This window comes from Lissotriton vulgaris, chromosome 10 (genome assembly GCF_964263255.1).
Source record: "Lissotriton vulgaris chromosome 10, aLisVul1.2, whole genome shotgun sequence".
In the NCBI taxonomy this organism is placed as follows: Eukaryota; Metazoa; Chordata; class Amphibia; order Caudata; family Salamandridae; genus Lissotriton; species Lissotriton vulgaris.
In genome coordinates, this window is record NC_141698.1 from 298,689,387 (window position 1) to 298,709,467 (window position 20,081).

Consider the following 20,081-nt stretch of genomic DNA (forward strand, 5'->3'; position numbering starts at 1 on the left):
ACAGCCCTGGGCAACAGGTTCATCCTGGTCTTGGTGGACCATGCCACAAGGTACCCGGAAGCCATCCCTCTCAGGACAGTGACGGCCCCCGTGGTGGGAAGGGCACTGATGGGTGTTTTTTCCCGGATGGGGTTCCCCAGAGAGGTGGTGTCCGACCGAGGCACCAACTTCATTTCGAACTATATGAAGTCTCTGTGGAAGGAGTGTGGGGTAACCTACAAGTTCACCACTCCTTACCACCCTCAAGGAAATGGGCTGGTTGAAAGATTCAACCGGACCCTGAAAGGCATGATTATGGGTCTTGAAGAACCAATGAGGCGGAAATGGGACGTCCTCTTGCCATGCCTGTTGTTTGCTTACCGTGAGGTGCCGCAGAAGGCTCTAGGGTTCAGCCCCTTTGAGCTCTTATACGGTCACCCGGTAAGAGGACCTTTGAGTCTGGTCAAGGAAGGCTGGGAGCAATCTCCCAGGAAACCTCCCCAGGATGTATACAGCTACATGCTGGCCTTTCGGAACCAGACTCGGCGCTTCAGAGAACTTGCTCAGGCAAATCTGGAGGCCAGCCAGGAGGAGATGAAGCGATGGTACGACCGGAATGCCACTCTGGTAGAGCTTCAGCCTGGTCAGGAAGTGTGGGTCATGTCCCCTGTGGAACCTTGTGCGCTCAAGGACAGGTGGACTGGACCGTTTAAGGTTGTGGAGAAGAAGAGCGATGTCACCTACTTGGTGGACTTGAAATCTCCCAGGAACCCCTTGCGGGTCCTGCATGTCAACCGTTTGAAGCCCCACTTAGAAAGGTCCGAAGTGGGCATGCTCCTAGCTACAGATGATGGAACAGAGGAGGAGAGTGAGCCTCTTCCTGACCTCCTGTATGCTAAAGAGCAAGACGGGTCAGTGGATGGTGTGGTCCTCTCTGACACACTGACCCATGAGCAGAGACAGGATTGTCACCAACTGTTGTGGCAATTCCCGGACCTGTTTTCCTTGGTTCCGGGTGTCACGCATTGGTGTGTCCATGACGTTGACACCGGAGACAGCCCTCCTGTGAAGCACAAGGCTTACAGGGTGACTGACAAGGTCCGAGCGTACATTAAGGAGGAGGTCTCCAAAATGTTCGCGTTAGGGGTGATTGAGTCCTCTAGCAGTCCTTGGGCCAGCCCCGTGGTCTTGGTCCCGAAGGCTGCAGCGCCTGGTGCTTCACCGGAACTCCGGTTCTGCGTGGACTACAGAGGGCTCAATTCAGTCACGAAGACTGACGCGCACCCCATCCCCAGAGCTGATGAGCTCATCGATCGGTTGGGGGCTGCCCGGTACCTTAGTACGTTTGACTTAACGTCTGGGTACTGGCAGATCGCCTTGACTGATGGGGCAAAAGAGAGGTCAGCGTTCTCCACACCAGATGGGCTATACCAGTTCCGGGTGATGCCCTTTGGGATGAAGAATGCCCCTGCCACCTTCCAGAGGTTGGTCAACCAGGTCTTGGCTGGACTGGGGGAATTCAGCGCCGCCTACCTGGACGACATCGCAGTGTTCAGCGCCAGCTGGGAGGAACACTTGCGCCACCTCCGGGAAGTGTTGTTGGCCCTGCGCGGAGCAGGCCTCACAATCAAAGCCAGTAAGTGCCAGATTGGGCAGGGTTCTGTGGTGTACTTGGGGCACCAAGTAGGGAGCGGTAAGGTGGCCCCCCTGCAACCCAAGATTGATACCATCCTGGCTTGGGCACCGCCCAAAACCCAAACACAGGTGAGAGCCTTCTTAGGACTCACGGGTTATTACAGGAGGTTTGTCAAGGATTACGGCAACATTGTGCACCCCTTGACCTCGCTGACTTCCAGGAAGCAGCCACGAAACGTGATCTGGACTGATGCCTGTCAAACGGCCTTTGACACCCTGAAAACTGCAATGTGCACAGCACCTATACTCCAGGCACCCGACTTTTCGAAAGAATTCATTGTTCAGACGGACGCTTCAGAGCATGGCGTGGGGGCTGTTCTAGCTCAGGTGAATGAAGAGGGCCGAGACTTGCCTGTAGCCTTCATCAGTAGGAGGTTACTTCCCAGGGAAACGAGGTGGAGTGCGATAGAGAGAGAAGCATTTGCTGTGGTCTGGGCGCTGAAGAAGCTAAGACCCTACCTGTTTGGGACTCACTTCCGGGTTCAGACAGACCACAGGCCCCTCAGATGGTTGATGCAAATGAGGGGTGAGAATCCAAAACTGTTGAGGTGGTCCATTGCTCTACAGGGGATGGACTTTACGGTGGAACACCGCCCTGGTACAGATCACGCCAATGCTGATGGTCTGTCCAGATTTTTCCGCCTTAGTGATGAGGACTCCCTAGGTTAAGGGTAGTTCTCCCCACATTTCAGCTGGAGGGGACACGTGTTAGACCTGACATCATTGGCTTGAGTCTCTCCTCCATTTTTCTGTTTGCCTCTACTGTTTTACGATGTTTTGCTGGTATATGCTTTGGGCGCCGTGTCACTGCTGATCAGTGCCATAGCGCAAGTGCTCCCTATGTTAAAATGATGTATCTATTGTATCCATGTTTGGCTTATTTGGTTTACTGTCAGTCCCTAGTCTAGTGCACCAGGAGTGCCAGGGCTTGTAAATACAAATGCCGCTCGTGGGCTTGCAGCACGTGTTGTGCCACCCACAGGAGCGGCCTTGTAAAAGAATGTCTACGGGTCGGTCATTGCGAGACCCACGTGCAGTCCTGTACTGTCACGCCGGCTGCGCAGGTATCCCTACTTGCCAGCCCCTCCAACCTTCCCTTAACTTCATGTTAGTCACCCCTATGGTAGGCCCATGGGCAGGGTGCATTGTAAGTGTAAGGTAGGACACGCCTGACCAAGTTGGCATGTCCTGATAGTGAAGTGCCGCCATCTTAGTGCTTCACTATTGCGAGGTAGCCTGCTCTCCGTTGGATAGAATGGGCCGCCGGGATTATTAACGCTATAATCCTAGCTGGCTCGGGGAGCATGGTGCAATGTCGAGTTTGGTATCCCTGAACTCGGGGTTTAATTACGCATCCGTTGGTGTGGATGGTTTTTGGACTCTGGGTTCGAAAGTAGTACTTTTAGAAAGTGTCTATTTTCTTGCCTAACCATATCTGGTTTCTGCTGGTCTTGCGTGTGTGTGACAGGAGCTGGGTGGCTCCACAGGTCTGGATGAGTCAGTGTGGGATGAGTGGGACATTACGCTGAGAGTAGGGGGAGAGTAGTTGTTAATAGCCTGCCTTGCCTGATACAATGCTGGCTCCACCTCCTGCCAAGCGACTGATGGCTCTGTGCCTGCCATGGACGATCCTAGCCCCACCTCCTGCCAGGAGGGCGATAGCTCTGCTCCTGCCAGTATCAATGCTGGCTCCACCTCCTGCGGGGCGTCTGAGGACCCGGCCCGGCTCAATGAATAGGCCAGGTGCGACTACCTAGCTCCACCCACCGCAGACCCAGGGTGTTGGGAAACCCCCGGCATAGACAAAGGGATCAAAGACGAAAAGGGGTATAAGAGAAGGACCCCTGAACTAGGAAATCAGATCACTTCTGACAAGGAACCCTGTAACCAAGGACAAGAAGCCTGCTGATCTAAAAGGACTGCCTACCCCTTCTGCCAGTGTGCTGTTGTTGGGGGAATCCTGCAGTGCCTCTTTATTTTTGCCAAGGAACCAGGAGAGAGGAACTGTGTGTGTACTCTCACGCTTGCTAAGAAAATCTCCAAGGACTGGAAGAGTGCCAGTCTCCTGCTGAAGTCACAGGGCTAAAGGACTTCATCTGCTGAAAGGGCTATTTGCTGGAAGTGTGAGTCCAGCACCTCTGAAAGAAACCAGCAAACACGACGATCGGACGCTGGGCCCGACCGACGCCAGCAGCAACGCCAGTGAGTAGGAGTACGGCTCTAACTCCAGAGGACCTCGTGTCTGCCCCGCTGCTGATCGCATCAACCGTGTGCCCTTCGACGCCGTGAGCGCTGCTCACTCTGTGCAACTGCATCATCGACAACGCCTGCTGAGGCCTGATCGACACCGAAGACGCGACGCCGGATTGCTCGACGCCGCTGATCATCGTGTGCTTCATTTTCCTAAGGTACTGTGTTGTTGGGGGTCCGTGTGACTCCAGGCCCGGCGCAGCGCTCCTCGCGGTCGACGCCGAACCTGTGGATTATCTTTGCCCCGGCGATGTGTAGCTCCCGTGTGAGTTACCCTGTTGCTAAGAACTGTGTTTCCAAGAAGAAGAATTGCTCGATACTAAAGACTTCTGTGCTAAAGAAGAACCTACCTTTGAACTATCCTTTTTCCTTCCTAAACGTATTTATTCCGATTGTGTACAGTTTTGCCGTTATTTGGTCTTGTGCTAAGTCTTATATAAAAATACTTATTTTTATAATACTACTGTGTCGTGTCCATTTGTAGTGTATTCACTTTATTACTGTATGTGGTCATAATTGCTTAACACACAGCCTCTGAGATAAGCCTGTTCTGCTCTGCCAAGCTACCAAGGGGGTGAGCAGGGGTTATCGAAGGGTGTGATCCACTTGCCCTGACTAGAAAAGGAGTGTCCCTATTTGTCAGAAGTATATACCTCTGCCAACTAGAGACAGCCGGTTCTAACATCCACCATAAAGTTAAAAATACACATTGGGCCCGATTCATAAAAACATTTTTTATGAGTAGGCATGACTTACACCAGGCTTTCTCTTTAATTTCTTGAGGTAAGTCACACCTACTTTTACAAAATGTTCTGTGAACTGGTCCCATTATTAATAAAGTGCCCACTGATTCTAGTCTGTATGTCTTTTTGAACAAATAGAACTTATTTTCTAGTTTTTTAGTCCACTGCAAATTTTGTTTGCTGTTCCCTTACTTCTGAATTGTGCCCCATCAATAAATGCTGACAATCCCATCCCTAACTCTAGTCTTCAAACTGTAGCAGCAATGATGCTACACTGGTGGAATTTCTGCTTTCGAACATGTTCTGAACTAATTACCATCCCTGAAAGGAAATTTAAAAGGCAAGTTCAATGTAGGTGCAAGAACCTTTATGACAAATTAGCAAAGCAGGCATGGAGAGAGGGAGAGAGAGAGAGAAATCCAAACAAGGACGGAAAAGAGGGGGAGACAGAGAATAAACGAGACACAGAGAGTGGGGGAGTGAGGGACCGGGAGAAAGAAAGAGAGCAAAAGGAAATGACATCATGAATGAGAGTGGGAAATTAATTTAGGTAAGGATTTAAAATATAAATGTTTAGTGATTCTAAGAAAAGCAATTTTTGTAATGTGTGGTTCATTTTTGTCCTGTGTACCTAGCCAAAACATACTCCAGGGAATAGCCACTCAATGCAAAGGCTTCACCTTTCACACTGCATCTCCCATGGATCTCACATAGCTTACTACTCGTCTTGAGACATTTTATAAAAATAATAAAATAAGACTTAGGGAGTGACATCATCAATAAATACAAAAGCCTCATGAGGCAATTGAAAAAGAATGATAAATATATAGGTATTTCTTACAAGGCATTCCCAAAACAATATGTAAAAGCACGCTTTAAACATCAGTTTTGCTGGTTCCTTCATGTTTAGAAACTTCCTTTCTTAATTAATCACACTTCTGTATACATAGTGTAGATATTATCATGTTGTAAGTCCCACAGTCGACACATGTTTAAACCTTTCGCTGCTAAGCCTTCCCCCCGTGCTACGCCTTATTTTGGCTAACTTCCTTTCTTAAATAATCACACTTCCGTATACATAGTGTAGATATTATCACATTTTATTTCCTACAGCCGACACGTGTTTAACCCTTTCGCTGCTAGGCCTTTCATCCCCCCGTGCTAAGCCTTATTTAGACTTTTTGGTGAAGTATGCGCTTAGGCCCCTGTAACTTTTTGTCCACATATGGTATCCACGCAAAAATTTCGCCCTTTTCTGCCAACGACATGAGGACTTTAAAGGTACCCAGGGTTTGTGGATTCCCCTGGATGGGACCCAGAAATTAGCCAAAATACTGTAAAATTTAGTTTTTGATTAAAAATCGGGAAAAAGTGCTGCAGAAGAAAGTGTATGATTTTTCCCCTGCACATGGTGTCAACAAACGGTTTGTGGTGCTAAAACCATCATCGTCGTCCCAGCTTTCAGGGACAAGCAGACTTTTGAAAGAAAACTGTTAAAATGTATACCAGCCAGGAGCTGTGTAAACTTCTTCTTTATTCGCAACCTCCACAGTGCCAATAGGTTACAGGACACCTCAGTGCATCACTCTCTTCAAGATCAGTCTCACAATGTCAGCATTCTAAAGCAGCCTCCAGGGGAAGGAACGTACCAAGGAGGAAGGATAGGGAGAGGTGGAGGAAGATACCAAGTACTGTATAACAATATGTATAAAACCTTAACCTGTGTAGGGCTAGAGCATAGCCAACAATAATCCTAGGATAAATAACAACCTATGCTATGCACACAATTACCATGTGAATATGACACATTTAGCAACCAGTAATTTGCACATTAAAACTTATGGATTATAACACATCTTCCTTCCTAACAATATGCAAGAAGATGATAATTGTCTACAATATACATTAGTACATCCTATAGTCCTTGTGCCAGTTAGGAGCATTGGTAACTCTCTTGGTGTGCACCCTTTGGTCAGTGGTTTTCCGAAAGATCCCCTGTGCAGGGGTTCCTGGGTCATGACACCTTGCCAAACGGTCCATGCTCCAGTTCTGTCCATTCTCTAATGTTACAGTGTATTTTTTAACTTCTACGATCTTCTTGGGCTTTAAGTGTTTGGATTCAAAATTACCTGAAACGTTCTGTCTCCTTACCATTACCATCTCTCCAACCGCCCACTTTTGTGCTTTGCATCCATGTCTATTATCGTATTGTCCTTTATATTTGGCCTGATGAGATTGTATTTTCCCTCTGGCTTCTTCAATTGAGTGATCCGAACATTCTCCACCTCCTATCCATGAAGGGAAGAATCTGGTACTCGGCTTCCTTCTTCTTAGGGAACAGAAATCAGATATTCCCGTTACTCTGTTTGAAGTTGTGTGGAAGGCCCATAATAGCTCTCTGATTTTTTTACCGGAACATTATTTGCACATGCTAACTGGATGTTCTCTTTGATCATTCTATTTACTCTTTCGATCATGCCATTTGCCCGCGGGCAGTACAGTGCTGTTCTGAGATGTGTAATCTTGAGCTTCTCCAAGAATTCTGACATTGCTGATGATGTTAGCTGTACTCCATTATCCGTGACCAATTCGGAGGGAATGCCTTCATTGGAGAACGTGTCACTCAAGAACTCTATTAAGGATTCGGTAGTTAATGTCATTGACCTTTTTAGTCACCACCCAGTGTGAATGGAAGTCAGTCAAAGTGAAAATATATTGTTTATTCATCCCTGATCTGTTGATCGGGCCTATCATATCCAGCGCCAGTTTGTCCCATGGTTTACTCGGGATTGCCACCGGCGATATTGGGACCTCTGAATATGTTTGGATTTGGCACTGTTGGCGCAAGCGCAGCAGTTCTTCACCTTGCTCTCCACCCATGAATCCATGCCAGGAAACCAATAATGTTCGCTTAGTCTGTTCTTCGTAAGGCTTCTCCCCAAATGTCCTTCATGGACTAGATCGATGAGTTTGTTTATTAAGATCTTTGGGGGTATTATTTTGTCTCTTCTCCAGAGCAATTCATTATTAAGACTAATTTCATGTTTTACTTCCCAGAACTTGCTCAATTCGTCATCGACATCTTTGCGACTCTCATGCCACCCATTTACAGTCAGATCCTTCAGTTTGCAGATAGATGGGTCATTGTTCATAATTACAGCCCATTCCTCCTTGCTAATGGTGCTTGAATGTACCTGTAAAATTGGGAATTCTTGAACCTCAAACTGCTCTACCTAATCCAAAGGTGCTCTTGATAGGAAGTCTGCTGCCTTGTTATGGTCTCCGGCAACAAACTCCACTTTGAAGACAAAAGTTTCTAACCCTAACACCCATTTGGCAATCCTAGGTGTGCAGCTGGTAGCCCTCTTAGAACTGAAAATGTACATCAAGGGTTTGTGATCCGTTTGGACGGTGAATCTGATGCCCCATAGGTAAAACTTGAAATTACTCACGGCCCAGAAACAGGCTAGTGCCTCCTTTTCTATCACCAAATAGTTCTTTTCTGCACTGGTCAGGGTGCGAGAGTCGAATGCCACTATTCTTTCATTGCCCGCAATGATTTGAGACAGGGTAGCACCTAACCCTTTGTTACTGGCGTCCGTGGTGAGTATAGTTTTTCTTGAGGGATCAAAGTTGCACAGATACAGGGCATTTAGAATAGCTGACTTGATGGCCTCAAATGCATTCTGGTGTACTTCTAACCATTTGAATTGGGCATGATTCTTTGTGAGATCTCTGAGATCTCCAGCAATGTCCGTAATTTTTTTTGCATACTTTGCCATATACTCCGCTAGTCCCAAGAAAGACACTAACTCTTGCTTGTTTGTGGGGACTTGGGCTTTTTCTATGGCCTCCAGGAGGCTGAGCTTAGGACGGAAACCTTCTTTGGATATTGAGTGCCCCAAGTAATCTACAGATCCCACTCCGATCCTACACTTCTTTTCATTGAGGGGGAGACCTGCATCTTTGAATTTCCTAAGAACTGACCTGAGATACGTATCATGTTCCTCATTAGTGGCACCATATATTAAAACATCGTCTTGGAAGCATATAGTATGAGGGATTCCTTCCAAGATGTGCTTCATAATCTTTTGCAAATACCGCAGCCGCCGAAGCCGAAGTAAAACATGAAATTAGTCTTAATAATGAATTGCTCTGGAAAAGGGACAAAATAATACCCTCAAAGATCTTAATAGACACACTCTTCGATCTAGTCCATGAAGGACATTTGGGGAGAAGCCTTACGAAGAACAGAATAAGGGAACATTATTGGTACATGCAAACTGGATGTTCTCTTTGATCATTCTATTTACTCTTCCGATCATGCCATCTGCCCGCGGGCAAATGGTATGATCGAAAGAGTAAATAGAATGATCAAAGAGAACATCCAGTTAGCTTGTGCCAATATTGTTCCGGTACAAAAATCAATCAGAGAGCTATTATGGGCCTTCCACAGTGCCACCAAGTTACAGGACACCTCAGTGCATCACTCTCTTCAAGATCAGTCTCACACTGTCAACATTCTAAAGCAGCCTCCAGGGGAAGGAACGTACCAAGGAGGAAGGATAGGGAGGGGTGGAGGAAGATACCAAGTACTGTATAACAATATGTATAAAACCTTAACCTGTGTAGGGCTAGAGCATAGCCCAACAATAATCCTAGGATAAATAAAAACCTATGCTATGCAAACAATTACCTTGTGAATATGACACATTTAGCAACCAGTAATTTGCACATTACAATTTATGGATTATAACACAAACCAAAGGTTTTTACACAGTTTGGGCATTTTACTGGGGCATAGGCTATTTTTGCTACTTTTTGTGCTTTCAACCTCCTTTCAGTTAGTGGTTGAAATGGGTGTGAAAGCAAAAATTGATTCCGCAAAGCTATACATTTCTAAAAAGTAGACAATATTCTGAATTCAAAAAGGGGTCATTTGTGTAGATCCTTCAAGGTTTTTTTCATAGAAACTAACAGTTAATAATAAGAGAAATTGAAAATGAGTTGAAAAAAACAGCCATTTGTACCAACATTTTCACCTGTAACTTCTTTTAAGTATGACAGATTTTGAAAGCAATATACTGTTGCATCCGCTAGATCCTTCTGATTGTGGGGATATAAAGGACTTCTAGGTTCATCAAGAACCTGAGGAAACCAGAACCAATAACTGAGCAGCATCTTGCAGTGGTTTTTCATTGTGTACCGGGTACATAGCAAATAATTTGGTATAATATAAAGAGTGAAAAATAGGTATCAAAGACACTGATGTATTTCCGAAATGGGAACAAAATGTAGAGTTTAGTAACAGTAGCTACTTGCACGTCTCCAAAACTGTGGTTACCCATAATGGCCTGTGAATTGTAGGACATTTTTCAAAGTGACTTCTTTTTTACACATTGTCTTACATTAGGTAGGCAGAAATGCATAGAAAGTCAATAGATAATAACAGTTGCTCTACAATTCCGAGTTTCCTTAAGTTCTCCAATGAAAATGGTACTTCACTTGTGTTGGTAGGCCTAGTGCCCAAGGCAGGAAATGGCCCAAAACGCAACGTGGACACACCACATTTTTACAGTGAAAACTGACCCTTTTTCGCAAAGTGCCTAGCTATGGATTTTGAACCCTCCCTCTGTTGGCAGTTAAGGAAACCTAGAAAATGTATACATTTTTTAAAACTAGACACCCAGAGGAATCCAGAAAGGGGTGACTTGTGTGGGTCTCACCAGGTTCTGTTACCCAGAATCCCTTGCAAACCTCAAACTTTGTCCAAAAAAACACATTTTACTCACATTTCTGTGATGGAAAGTTCTGGAATCTGTGTGGATTCACAAAACTCCACCCTCCCTGCATTCTCCACAGTCTTCTGATAAAAATGGTACCTTAATCGCTTGGGTGGGCCAAGTACCCGTGACAGGAAAGGGCCCAAAACATACTGAGGAGACATCAAAATTACCAATCAAAAAACAACCTGGTTTTGCAAGGGTGGTGATCTGGGTTTTTGGCCCCATTCTCGGCAGCCATCTTGGGAAACTACCAAACTCACACATTTCTGTAAACTAGACACCCGGGGGAGTCCAGCAAGGTATGGCTTGCTTGGACCTCCCAAAGTTTTCCTACCCAGAATCCCCTGCAAACCTCAATATCAGCTGGAAAAAAATCACCTTTTTCTCAAATTTCTGGGTGGAAAGTTGTGGGATCAAAGGGATGACACAAATTTCCTACCATCCAGCGTTCCCCCAGGTCTTCCAATAAAAATGGTACTTCACTTGCATGGGTGAGCCAAGTACCCGCGACAGGCAAAGGCCCAAAACTTATTGAGGAGACATAAAAATTACCTATCACAAAACAACCTGGTTTTGGAAGGGGGTCACTTGGGTTTTTGGCCCGGGCTCTGCGGCCATCGTGGGAAACTACCAAACCCACACAGTTCTGAAAACTAGACACCCGGGGGAGTCCACTGAGGTATGGATATCGTGGACCCCCAACGTTTTCCTATCCAAAAGCCCCTGCAAACCTCAAAATCAGCTGAAAAAAATCTAATGTTTCTAAAATTTCTGTGTGGGAAAGATGTTGGATCACCAGGCTGATACAAATTTCCTATCACCCAGTGGTAGAAATGGGGGTCTCTAGTTGGCACTGGCTAGCGCCACGGTCCAAATAGGGGCCTTTCTTCCTAAGTCAGGGCAAGTGGGTCACCCCTTTCGATAACCCCTGCTCAACCCTGTGGTAATGTAGCACGAGCAGTTAGGCCTATCTCAGAGGCAATGTGTGAAGCGTTTATGACCACGTACAATAAGGCAGTAATGACACCACACAAGGACACAACTCAAGTAGGTAAAGAAAAATAATATCTTTATATAATAGTTTAACTCAACTCTCAAAGCGCTTCAACAATGACAATTCACGTCAACCCGTAGGGACTCAAAGAGATAACAACATCTCCACCAAAGCGTAACACTGACTGAGTTCAGGGACGGGCCTATACGACCCGTTGCACACCCGGTACCTACCGTTGAAAGGGGGGACAGCACACAGCTTCTCAAAGAAGCAGAGACGGTGACAGGCGGACTCCTATCGACCACAATACGGAGTGGCATAGGTCTGCAGCGTGCCCCCACACTGACTCGGGCACTCAGGACAGGCGTGCTCTCAGGTTGTGGGAGGCAAGGACTCTTGTTGTGTCGCTCCGTGGTGGGCGTGCAGCGGCAGCAGCTCTCTCTTAGCTGCGGCAGCCCACAGGACAATTCCAGAGGGGATGCAAAGTTGTCAAGGGGGCGGGCGCTCAGCGGATACAGCTCCCTCTCAGCTGCGGCGGCCCGCAGTACAATTTCAAAAAGGGGGATGCAAAGTTGTCAAGGGTGTGGGCACTCAGTGGCTACAGCTCTCTCTCAGCTGCAGCAGCCCGCGGGACAATTCCAAAAGGGGGATGCAAAGTTGTCAAGGGTGCGGGCACTCAGCGGCTACAACTCTCTCTCAGCTGCGGCGGCCCGCTGGACAATTCCAAAAGGGAGGGATGCAAAGTAGTCCAATGTGCGGGCGCTCAGCGGCAACGGCTCTCTCTTAGCTGCAGCGGCCCACACAACAAAGCACAATGATGCACGATAACAAAGGGAGGAGGGCGCCCAGCGGTTACAGCTCTCCTCTGGCTGCGGCGGCCCTCGGGACAGCTCAGGATGGTGCACAGTAGCACAGGGTGTGGGCACTCAGCGACTACAGCTCTCTCTCGGCTGTGGCGGCCCACAGGACGAATCACGATGGTCCACAGAATCGCAGGGTGTAGGTACTCAACGGCTACAGTTCTCTCTCGGCTGCGGCGGCCCACAGGACAAATCACGATGGTGTGGGTTCCTGCGGCTCTTAGCGGCAGCAGCTCTCCCTCAGCTACAGCGGCCCACACGGATCCGGCGGAAAGTTGGAGGGTAGAGATTTAGGCGGACTCTCAGTGGTGGCAGCTCTCACCTTAGCTGCCGCGTCCCGCACAGGTTTAGCAAAGAAAGGTTCAAAGGTTCAGAATTAGGCGGGCACTCAGCGGCAGCAGTTCTCACTGAGCTGCAGCAGCCCAAACAGGTTCAGTAAGGAAAGATTCAAAGGTTCAAAATTAGGCGGGCACTCAGCTTCGGCAGTTCTTTCTGAGCTGCAGCGGCCTGCACAGGTTCAGCTAAAGTTCCAGATGATGCCCAGTCCGCAGCCTTTACAGTAGAACTAGAGGCTCCAGATTACTCGACGGGGCCTCACCTGCAAGCTGAACTCCTCGCACAGGAATTCCAACGGCCGACTGGGTGAAGTCTAATGTCCTTGAGACTTTGGCAGGAGGCTCCCTCGATTTGGGCCCTCAGGTAGTTTCTTCAGCAAGATGGGTTAAAGTTGCAAAGTCCTTTTCTCTCTTCACTCGGACAGAGTCTCTTCTTGACATCCAGAAGGAACACTCTTGGCCAAAGTTCCAGCGCAGCATTTTATACCTAAAAAGTCTTTGTTCTCTAAGGTTGCAAATCACTGACGCCAGTCAGAACCAGATCAGTGGGGTCGGGGAGCATTTGGTTCACGAGGCGACATCCTGCCCTTTCAGAATGAGGGGGTCTGCTATCAGACACCCAGTGGGAGGTGGAGCCCTCATTCACCTTGCCAGGCACAACCCAGCTGGGATCAAAGAGTCACCCCGCCCCAGGGTCGGAATAACGATCCCTCTCTCCAGCCAGGTCTGACCCAGCTGGGCCTGCTGCTCCAAAACCAAAGGGCCAATACGCATAATCGCAACAGCCCGCAGTAAAGCTTTAAACAAGAAACGACTGCATTTTCAGGAAAGGCATTCCACAACATATAATACCTAAACGGTCCTCACTAAAAGGTGGCCCTCGCCGGCCTGGTCATAAACATATCAAACTCGTAGTTCCTGTTGTAGTCCTAGGCCCAGATAGGATGATAGAAAGTAATCCTTAGAAACACAGGCTATACTAATGTAAGCGTCAGAGTTATCCTAATTCACACAGTAATTTATATACATGGAGCAATCGCACTGTGGCACTGAGAAGCAGTGGCACGGTGCCCAGAACATCTATATCCAGCCAACAAACAAGACAGGAAGAGTCGCAGGGGAAGGGAGACCTACGCCAATGATGCCAGGTCTAAAATGTAAATTGATACTTGTGTCTAACACCCAACATTCCCCCAGGGCTCCCGATACAAATGGTATCTCACCTACGTGGGTGGGCCAAGTACCTGCGACAGGCAAGGGCCCAAAACGTATTGATGAGACATCAAAATTATCTATCAGAAAAATACCTGGTTTGGTAAGGGGGCATCTGGGTTTTTGGCCCCAGGCACAGCGGCCATCTAGGGAAAACTACCAAACCCACACATTTCTGAAAGCTAGACACCCGGGGGAGTCCAGGGAGGCATGGCTTGAGTGCATCCCCCAACGTTTTCCTACCGAGAATCTCCTGCAAACCTCACATTTAGCTGAAAGAAATCACATTTTCCACATAGTAGATCACTGTGCCGGCACAAATGTCCTACCACACAGTGATGTTCTAAGTCTCCGAGTAAAATTATATTGGCCCCATCTGCAGCCCAGGGGGGGCAGAAAGACTTTGGAATTTGGGGGGAGGGGTGGGGGCATTGGCATGCCCATTTTGGGCAGCCCCCACCCCTACAGGTGTAAAAAAAATCCCTGCGGCCTGGTGTGCTTTCTGCCCCCAGGGGGGCATTTGGGGCTATTGCTCCCATCTGCCTCCCAGGGGGTAGAAAGACTGGAATTTGGGGAGAGGTGGTGAGGCTATTGGCATGCCCATTTTGGGCAGACCCACCCCTACAAGCGTATTAAAGGAATCCCTGGTGCTTAGTGTGCTGTCTGCACTCCGTCGGGGGGCAGAAAGACTGTCTGTGGCAAAAGTAGTGAGCGGAGCAAAAGTCATTGCCCACGGGCCGCTCACCCCTCCCTTGTAATCGCTGGTGCTTAGTGTGCTGTCTGCACTCCGGCAGGGGGGGCAGAAAGACTGTCTGTGGCCAAAGTAGTAAGCGGGGAAACAGCAAAAGTCCTTGCCCACGGGGCCGCTCACCCCTCCCTTGTGCCTAGTGGGTGGATCCCTGCTTGGGAATAGCCCTCCTGAGGCAAATCCTCAAGCAAGGTTCCACTAAGGAGGGGTAACATCGGAAAGGGGAGATTCTTCCCTTTCAAATGATACCTCTCCCGTCTGCCTCAGTGCTCAGGAGGCTGAGATCGCCCTCTGAGTACCGAGGCAGCCCGACGCACATGAGCACTGGTGCATCGACGACTACCGGCCGTCCGGCTCACCGAAAGGGTTAACACGATTACGCTTCTCCTGTGTTTTTCTTTTAATTTATTGATGATGTCACTCCTCAAGGCTTATGTTATTATTGCAATTTGTAGACCAGTGGGATCTTCTTAGGCTCAGCTGCACTGGTTCAACAACATCTGCACGACCCTATGTATTTGTGCCTTGTGATATTTTATAAAAACATAAAACAGAAATTAGATTTATTTTAGTATGACATAGTGATGCACTTTTCGGAAGAAACAGAAATGTTGTACACCGGGTTTGTTGCAGGTCAAATACTGAATGCACAAGGGAGGCCAGAAGGTGAGCGCCTGCAAATCCTAGAATCCATACTAATTATTAAACACACACATTAATACACTTAAAAACACCTTTTAGACAAAGGAAAGGTAAGCAGTGTCCGGGTAGGCCAGAGAGATAGCTCAGTCTGTTAAACTACCTGCTGCTAAAATAGTGATGCAGCTGCAGGGCACAATCACAGTTTGCTTTCCCGGCCCATGCGGTAGCCACAAAGATACCAACGGCTCACAGTGCCACAAAGCTTTATATTTGTGCTAGCAAGCACAGCAAAATACAATGTGTTCCCTTTAATCCTCTTACAATATTTACCAACACTCACTAATTCGTATTTACTCTTCCCTCTGATAGTTTAAAGTCCCTTCTCAAGGCACTAGGAAGTTGGTAAATATTACATTGTATGTAGGTTTTTGTCCATCTTCAATCAATGACCCGAAGCACCTACTTAAAATTAGATCAGTCAAGAACTGAGGCACTACCAAACCTGTGTTTATAGGTCGAGCCTTGGCAGTGCATGCACTCTCTCTCAATACATGCTGTAATCACTTCTGTGGGGTTAAATCCCACCCATGGCTTTTAATTGGTAACTTGGATTGCTGTTTAAAAAGCCTTCCTTTCTATTGACTAATCTTTCTTTTTGGTCCCTCCTTGTCACTCCTTTTGTTAGTTGTTAACGCCTAAAACAACAGTGCCTAACTACTGTTAACATTCCACCAGTGTTTTTAAATGTTTGTTGGAACTCTTTTTATTTTTTACCCTGCCGATGGGCAGGCTTCTCTCACAACACAAGCACTGCTGAGAACCACCATGCTGCAAGTGCGATGTGTGTGAGGGATTGGAGGTGATCTGCTGTTCGGTGAGTGCAGGCGCACTCTCTCGTCGTCCCACAGCAGTGCATCAGCACTTTGGACAACAGTGCTTTTCACGAGTACTAGTGTATACAATTTACATTTGGTCTGAGTCTGAGAACAGATTTGAAGAAAAAACGCAAAGTTTGCTTGAGGTTGTCCATCCTCCCTTCCCCACTCCAGCACCATGTGCTCACGTGATCCATTTGCGTCAGTCAGAGCTGCTTGAGCGTCTCTGGTGCTCCTTTTGTTTGCATTATATGTGAGAATCACCATGCTGCGAGTGCAGGTGTGAGGGGGCAAGTGTAGTGCGGGCGGGCACACTGTCTCATCACACGACAGCTGGTCATCATCCAACAGACAGGCTTCTCCCAACAGAAGCACTGCTGGGAAACACAAGTGTTATGTGTGTGAGGGGGCGAGAGTGCTCTGCGGCTCTCGTCATGGCTGCATCAGACAGAGCTGCCGAAGCGTCTCTTGCGCTACTTTTATATTCGGTATGCTGCAAAAGAAGTGATGCTCTGCATACCAAGGGAGCTGTGCTTTTCATATTTGCATGCATTACAAAAGTCGGATTTATTTCATAACTAATCATACGCATAAGAATTTTTTAAGATCCATAGGCTGTCTTCGCTTCCTATAGCCTTTAGTCCCGTCACTGTGTTATTTTATCAATATTGGTCTCCTTCTCAAGGTTGATGTTTATCATTTGTTTAAAAAATAACTGTTATATATTGTTGGCCTGATTTCTGCTTGTTCAGAGTGGCATTCCATTTGGGTGGCTTCACTGGACGGCAGCATTGGCAGCGCCTCCTGCCTGCCCTTCATGGGCATGTTTATATAGATGTAACTTTCCATTGGATTAACCTCTTAAGCGCTGCTGACGGCCAACGGTCGTCACAAGCGCTACCTCCCCAGTGCTGCGCACGACCATTGGACGTCCATTCAGCACTAGTTCCAATGGACAGCGCAGCACTGGGGAGGGATATTTGCGAAGCAGCTAAGGTGATAAACTATTCCAGCAATGTATCCACCTTATTTACCTGAGGATTCAATACCCCCCCCTTTACACACGCAAACGGCTAAAAAAACTTTCATCCAACGTTGTTCTCCCATCCATAATCTCATCTCTCCTCTCATCCATCCAACGTCCACCTCAGTGTCAAAGCTTCTTTGTTAAAGAAATACAACCAACATAATAATTACACTACACACCACATATATCCACACTACTCCGAACAAAAACATACATTCGTAAAAGACATTATTAATAACGTCAATAGGTCCAACTCTCGCAAATGCGAGACCTATTGCATTGCAAATGCTTGTTTTATTTTGCATTTTGGTGATGAGTTTATAGAGGGTGGAAAGTAAAACAACTGACAGAAAACAGATACAACTGCATAGTAAACTCAGAAGCTCGCACCTGACATGGGGCAACTTGAGCTATGTATAGACTACACCAGCTGCACAAACTCGAATTACGACAACCCACGTGACAGCTAAATTCGCTGTCTATTCATACTCCGAGGAAAGGCAGACTACAACGGTCGAGCCGCCCCGGCTGTAATCAGCTCCTTCACACATCATAAGCCCCTCACTCCGTTCTTGCAGGAAAGAAAACCCTAAAACATGTTCCACGAGTCCCAGCTCAGCCCAGCTGATACAGCAGTGAAGAGAATACCGCGAATAATAAGAACAGACGCCGCGTGAGCTCTGGGCTCTGCGTAAACACAGTGTTGTGACGCAGTGGCATTTCTTACCTTCTGCTCGCTGCGCTGCTCCTTCGTCATTGACCCCTGCAGGTGCCCCCCCCCGCGCGACCGAAAGTTGACACAATCCAGCAGATTCGACTTTCGGCAACTTCATGTACCAAGTGAAGAAAACCAGGAAGTAGCCGTAGCTTTTCACGTGCAGTGCACTGTGCACTGCAGGCATTCCAAGCGAGGGCTGGCCTGCAGCCAGGTATTGGCCGGGAGCCTTTTTTCTGTCACTCACTCCCCACGTACCGTAGCCGTGCGTGTTTTGTAGCAAACGTGCTGCTTGTGGCTCGCTGGGTTCAAAACACACATACCTTTTTGTATCCCCCAGGCAGCGCTTTATTTAAGATGCTCTTTGTCAGTCCATCACCCAGTCCCATTTTAACATCCTGTTATAGCACCTGTTTTGTTGTGTTTCTTTAAAAAGCACAACTATAAAGACCAGGATGCAAAACATATAAAATAACGTGCATCAATTTGGCTGGCCCAGGATTTTTTGATTTGCTTTCATTGTTTATTGTTTTGCTTGTGCAAACAATTGTGACAGCAACCCTTTTTATTAGGCTCTGTAGGTGTTCTGCCTGAAAGAGCACAATGCTATCACTCTCAGTGAAGTTATCCGATGGGTGAAGTAGGCTGACTGCTTTGACTCAAGCTGATTGATGGGCTGGCTCAAAGCCCCTATAAGTATGTCAAACATATAATTTTAGTGACATCAAAAGCTCTTGGGTAACACCGTGTATATAAAGCAAGGGGATGTCCCGCCGGGAAGAGCCTCTAAATTACCACAGTGACTGTTATTGTTATCGCTCTAACCTTGGAGGGCCTAAGAATATACACTTCAAATTTAAATAATGGAAAGTATTCATGAATTAACCAGTGATGTATACTTGAGCAGATGAACATAAATCCCCTACCCCAAGGACATCACCAAATAACAGCCCTCCCATGGACGCAATTCACCAAGGTGCTAGCAGTAGCAGAAGTGACATCATATGCCCTTTGACTCTTACTTTCTCTCGCACACTTGCTTACACAAATATACACTCCATCTCACATAACACGCTAGCAGCGCAAGTCTGCACGCATCATAAAAATAAAAGCATGTTTTTCTTATCTCCGCTTCCAAGAATAGTCATATTTCAGCTAATTGTACTCTATTTTTAATAGACTAATAGTGAATAATGTAATATTATTTACTATTGGCGCAATAAAAAATTGAATGAAAACAAGGAAAGTGAAGACCAAACCAAGGTTCATAAGGGTGAGCTGCTGCTGTTTACCAGGCACTGATCTTGCCTTCTCTCATGCCTAGGGTCGCGGGGGCAGTGCCATGGGTTGAAACGGTCAAGCCAGGGGTTGCAGCTGTGACCCCTGCAACCCCTAAATGATGTTCATGAGCCCTCTTCTCTACCACCTTTGATATAGATATGAAAGGGAGATGTTTTATATTTTCTTCCCACAAATTAATTCATCCTTCGTCCTCTTAACCACATAGGTTTTAATGACAGAAAAGTGCGTCACTGTCCAAGACACAAAATATATTTACTTAACAATTATGTGTGCTTAATCACACAGCTCCAAGTCTTAAGAAAAGCACACAGAGCCTATATGTGAGGGCACCCTTCCACAAACACACATTCAAACTTGACAGAGCTAAATAAAAAAAAGTAAGTCAAACTCCCAGGTCAATAGTGTTACAATTTAAATAAGAGTCACTTATTTTAAAAGGGTGGATGGACGATGCAGATGCCAAGAAGGATAGATTCAACCTTTGTGCACAGTTTGACCTTGAAGAATATCAATGCTGAAATGTCTGCTGTCATGGTCCCCTTGACCTCAATCAAAATTCCAGACTTGAAGGATATTTGGGATCAACAGGAACTGCTGCATCAGCATTACAAAATAGAAATTTGACACAAGCCAGGGGTTTCCAAAACAAGCATTCATTGGCAAAGCCAATAGGTCTAGCTGTTGACGTTGTCAATATTTTTAAGAGTCAGTAAATAAGACTGACAATGAAGCTACAAATACTAAACAAGGAATGGGCTCCAAGCCCCTTACTATACACAATACCCCTCACAGCGACAGAGCATGCGCTGTTGGCAGGCAGACATTAAAATTAGTTACTGCTATCTGACACTGGTTATCAGGTTACTCACGTTTCCGCAGGAACGTCATGCAAATGGTGTAATGTCCTCAATTTCCCCT

General features: G+C 46.9%; 1 protein-coding gene across 1 annotated transcript in view; it reads right to left on the reverse strand.

Annotated features, from left to right (window-relative positions):
* Positions 1-18,000, reverse strand: part of ALS2CL (ALS2 C-terminal like) — a 719,895-nt gene extending 701,895 nt beyond the window's left edge. Inside the window, exon 1 of the mRNA XM_086941072.1 lies at positions 17,874-18,000. The gene's annotated coding sequence lies outside the window, so the exon portion shown is untranslated. The remainder of the gene's footprint in view (positions 1-17,873) is intronic.
* Between the last annotated feature and the right edge of the window lie 2,081 nt (positions 18,001-20,081).